The following is a 5,226-nucleotide window of genomic DNA, read 5'->3' on the forward strand; positions in this document are numbered from 1 at the left end:
TAGTCCCAGCTGCTCGGGAGGCTGAGGCAGGAGAATGGCATGAACCCAGGAGGCAGAGCTTGCAGTGAGCCGAGATTGCGCCACTGCACTCCAGCCTGGGTGACTGAGCCAGACTCCATCTCAAAAAAAAAAAAAAAAAAAAAAAGAAAAGAAAAGAAAAAGAAAAAGAAAAGGAGTAGGCAGAAAGAGCACACAGTAGGTGTTCAACCAGCGTGAAGCTCCCAGCCCCTGACAGTCCACGACAGCCTCAGAGCAGGCAGAAGGAGCACACAGTAGGTGTTCAGCCAGCGTGAAGCCCCCAGCCCCTGACAGGCTACGACAGCCTCAGAGCAGGCAGAAGGAGCACACAGTAGGCATTCAGCCCACATGAAGCAGGCCCCCAGCCCCTGACAGGCCATGACAGCCTGAGGCAGGACCACATGGTGATCTCTAACCTGACCCCAGGGGAGGACAGGAGGGAGGACGGATAGCACCCTGGGAGGCCAGGGCCTGGCGTCCCACCCTGTCACCCTCGTGCCTGGCCAGTGTCCAGGGGCTCCGAGTTAGCCATGGCCTGGTGCGTAGCCTTAGGAGAGACCCTCCAGCCATTCGGTGGAGCGTGGAGACCCCTCGTGGCCACACGGAGGACTGCAGCTCTCAGCGTGTGACCTCTCGCCAGCATCGGGGCTGCTCTGCATGTAGCCCTGGGAGAGCTTTGCAAACATTGCTTGAGCTCCTTTTTATTTTATTTTTATTTCTTGAGACAGGATCTCACTCTCACCCAGGCTGGAGTGCAGTGGCACAATCTCAGCTCACTGCAACCTCCGCCTCCAGAGTTCAAGCGATTCTCCTGCCTCAGCCTCCTGAGTAGCTGGGATTACAGATGTGCGCCACCACGCCCGGCTAACTTTTGTATTTTTAGTAGAGACGGGTTTTTGCCATGTTGGCCAGGCTGGTCTCAAACTCCTGGCCTCAAGTGATCCACTCGCCTCGGCCTCCCAAAGTGCTGGGATTACAGGCGTGAGCCACCGCACCCGGCTGCTTGAGCTCCTTTTAAGGTGCCAGGATTTATGCTTGGTGTTGTGGACAAAGAAAGGAGGTGATTCCCATCCCAGAGAATCTACCACCAGGAGAGTTACAGAGGCTGGGCCGCCCTATATCTACCTCCCACCCCTGTATACATCCATATAGAAGAGAACTCAGGGTTCAATCAGGGGACCTAGAGCAAGACACCCATTTTCCCATGCCTTGCTCCCCATATTGGCCTTATGGGCGTGGTACCCTGTGAAGTACCTGGAATAGTCCAGAGCTCAAAAATTCTTATGATTATTAAAGGTATAAAAGGACAGGTAAATTGAGGCCAAGTGCAGTGGCTTATACCTGCAATCCCAGCACTTTGGGAGGCCAAGGTAGGAAGACGGATTGATCCCAGGAGTTCAAGACCAGCCTGGGCAACATAGTGAGACCCCCATCTCTATAAAAAATTAAAATTAAAAAATTAGCTGGGTGTGGTGGCACCCACCTATAGGAGGCTGAGGCGGGAGAATTGCCTGAGCCCAGGAGTTCTGAGGCTACAGTGAGCTAGGATCCCGTCACTGAACTCCAGCCTGGGTGACAGATTGAGGCCCTCTCTCAAAAAGGCGGTGGGGGCAGGTAAATTGGGTCAGATTCATGCTCCCTTGCTCCCCTCCAAGCAGTAGAAATTGCTAATAAAATGCTTAAAACAAGGATCATGATGTGCCAGACACTAGGAGAAGCCCTTTGCATGTAGTACTTCATCTGATCCCTGAGGAGCAGGTACTATTAGCCTGTATGAGGAAGCTGATGCCCAGAGAGGTTTAGGCGATTAGGCTAAAGTGGTAGATTCGGAATTTGAACCCAGGCCCACATGGCTCCAGAGCCCAAGCTTTGGTGCACAAAGCAATGAGTCTGCCTAGCAGCATCAGAGATGTTTGAACCAGAGCAACTCCATCTTGAATAGAGGCTGGGTAAAATGAGGCTGAGACCCACTGGGCTTCATTCCCAGGAGGTGAGGCATTCTTAGTCACAGGATGAGCTAGGTCGGCACACGGTACAGGTCACAAAGACCTTGCTGATAAAACAGGAGGCAGTAAAGAAGCCAGCCAAATCCCACCAAAACCAAGATGGCGACGAAAGTGACCTCTGGTCAGCCTCACTGCTCACTATATGCTAATTATAATGCATTAGCATACTAAAAGACACTCCTACCAGCGCCATCACAGTTTACAAATACCATGGCAACATTAGGAATTTACCCTATATGGTCTAAAAGTGGGAGGAACCCTCAGTTCCAGGAATTGCCCACCCCTTTCTGGGAAAACTCATGAATAACTCACCGTTTGTTTAGCATATAAGCAAGAAATAACCAAAAAAATAGCCAACCAGCAGCCCTCTGCCTATGGAGTAACAATTCTTTATTTGTTTACTTTCTTAATAAACTTGCCTTTACTTTACTGTATGGACTCACCCCGAGTCCTTTCTTGCGTGAGGCCCAAAAAGCCTCTCTTGAGGTCTGGATCAGGACCCCTTTCCAGTAACAATGGGGCAGCCCATGACTTACTAAGCAAATGCACTCACCTCTCTGGGCCTTGGGGTCCTCCCCATTCAGGTCAGATATTTAGTTTAGTTTTATTTGTTTTGTTGTTTTTGTTTTAAGACCATGTGGGGGCTAGTTCCCAGCTCTGGATGCCCATTGGATTCATTAAGTTTCCTTGGTCTGGGTGCATCCTGGACACTGGGATTTTTTTAAGCTTCCCAGGTGGTTCTAATGAGCAGCAAGGTTTGCAAAGGGCCTCACAGGCTATGGTACAGAGATTAAACTTTATTCTGCTAGGTGACAAACCAGTGGTGGCTCCTCATATCCCCCCAGCCCTAGGTCTACTCAGTTGCCTTTTGCTATTTATTAGATAAAATTGACCCCTTGGAAGTAAAAATTCAGTGGGGGATTAGCATATTCACAAGGTCGTACAACCATTACCATCAGATTCCAGAACATTCCATCCCCCCATAAAGCAACCCTGTAGTGGCCGGGCACGGTGGCTCACGCCTGTAATCCCAGTACTTTGGGAGACCAAGGCGGGTGGATCACGACGTCAGGAGATTGAGACCATCCTGGCTAACATGGAGAAACCCCATCTCTACTAAAAATACAAAACAATTAGCGAGGTCTGGTGGCACGCACCTGTAATCCCAGCTACTCAGGAGGCTGAGGCAGGAGAATCTCTTGAACCCGGGAGGTGGAGGTTGCAGTGAGCTGAGATCGCACCACTGCACTCCAGCCTGGGTGACAGACTGAGATTCCGTCTCAAACAAAAAAAAAAAAAAAGAAGAAGAAGAAGAAAAAAGAAAAATAAAAAAGCAACCCTGTAGTGATGAGCTTCCCATTTCCCCTCCCCCTAGCCCTTGGCAACCCTAACCTACTTTCTATCTCTACAGATTCACCTATTGCGGACATTTCATATAAATGGAATCATACAATATCTGGCCTTTTTGTGTTTCATTTTTGCTCTTTTGTATTCTTCCCCTTGGCGTAATATTGTCAAACTTCATCCATGTCATAGTATGCATCAGGACTTCATTCCTGTTAACTGCTGAATAATATTCCATTGTATGGCTGGACCACATGTTTAAAATCTATTCATTGGTAGATAGATGGCTTTAAGGCTCTGGCATTCTCTTAGACAAGAGAAGCGACCGAGTTAACACAGGCGGTAGGGCTGAGAGAGGCATCAGAAAGCCCAGACCCTGCCTCTCGAGCCTGCAGGAAGGAAAATCCAGAGGAGAAGGGATGTGGAAACCAACTCCAGGGAGTTCCAAAGGAGCACAACAAGGTAGACCCTGAGCAGCCATGAGGGATGGGCCACACTTGTCCCCTCACCTCCCTCAGCAAAGGTAAACCAGGGATCTGGATAAAGCTATATCCACCAAGCTGCATCATCGAAGTAGTGCCGAAAACACAGAAATAACCTAAATGTCTAACGACAAGGAATTTATCCAACAAACTATGGCGTGTCCATCCAAGGGACTACCAGGCAGTCAAAAATGATGCAGCATCGACTAACATTTATCGTGTGTGTGTGTGTGTGTGTGTGTGTGTTTATATGGAGTTTTGCTCTTGTTGCCCAGGCTGGAGTGCAATGGCGTGATCTTGGCTCACTGCAACCTCCGCCTCCCGGGTTCAAGCAATTCTCCTGCCTCAGCCTCCAGAGTAGATGAGATTACAGGCGCCCACCACCACACCTGGCGAATTTTTGTATTTTTAGTAGAGATGGGGTTTCACCATGTTGGCCAGGCTGATCTCAAACTCCTGACCGCAGGTGATCCACCCGCCTGGGCCTCCCAAAGTGCTGGGATTATTTATAGTGTTTACTGTGCCAAGCCCTGTTTGCACATTTCACGTATTCTGATGCACTCAGCTCTCACAATAATTCTACAGGTAAGTGCTTTTATGATCCTCATTTCACAAAGAGGAAATCGAAGCTGGGAATACTTATATAATTTGCCCAACATTGCACAGACAGACAGCAATAGAGCCGAGATTTGAACCAGGGTCCATTTGCTTAATTAATATCTCTGTTCCATCCTGTCTCTGAAGGTATAATAAAAAAATATTTACTGACATGAGACAACGCTGTTCACAAAATATTGGTGGAGTGAATAAATCGGGTTCTGGAACAGTATGCAGGGTATGAATCAAGACTTGAGGGAAATACGCCAGATTGCAAATCCGGGAGGTCTCCACACATTCTGATTCTGAGTAATTTTTACTTCCTGCTCTGTGATTGTATTTCCCAGTCCTCCATGAAGACTATGTTTTTGTTTTCAATAAGAAAAGTATTTTATTTGATTCCCTTAAAAAAAATAAACCTTCGTATATTGCTGGTGGGGATTCAATGTGTTATATTCCCTACGGAGGGCAATTCTGCAATATTTATCAAAGTTGTAAATGTGTTTGCCCTCTGAGTCAGCAGTCCTGAGTCTACATTTTATTCTTATAGGTAGAGCCTAGCAAGGATGATGTACCAGGTTATTCACGGCAGCATGGCTTCTAATAACAAAAAATTGGAGGCTGGGCACGGTGGCTCACACCTGTAATCCCAGCACTTTGGGAGGTCAAGGCGGGTGGATCACCTGAAGTGAGGAGTTCGAGACCAGCCTGGCCAACATGGCGAAACCCCGTCTCTACTAAATATACAAAAATTAGCTGGGCCTGGTGGTGTGCCCCTG

Source organism: Pan troglodytes, chromosome 9 (genome assembly GCF_028858775.2).
Source record: "Pan troglodytes isolate AG18354 chromosome 9, NHGRI_mPanTro3-v2.0_pri, whole genome shotgun sequence".
Taxonomy (NCBI): Eukaryota; Metazoa; Chordata; class Mammalia; order Primates; family Hominidae; genus Pan; species Pan troglodytes.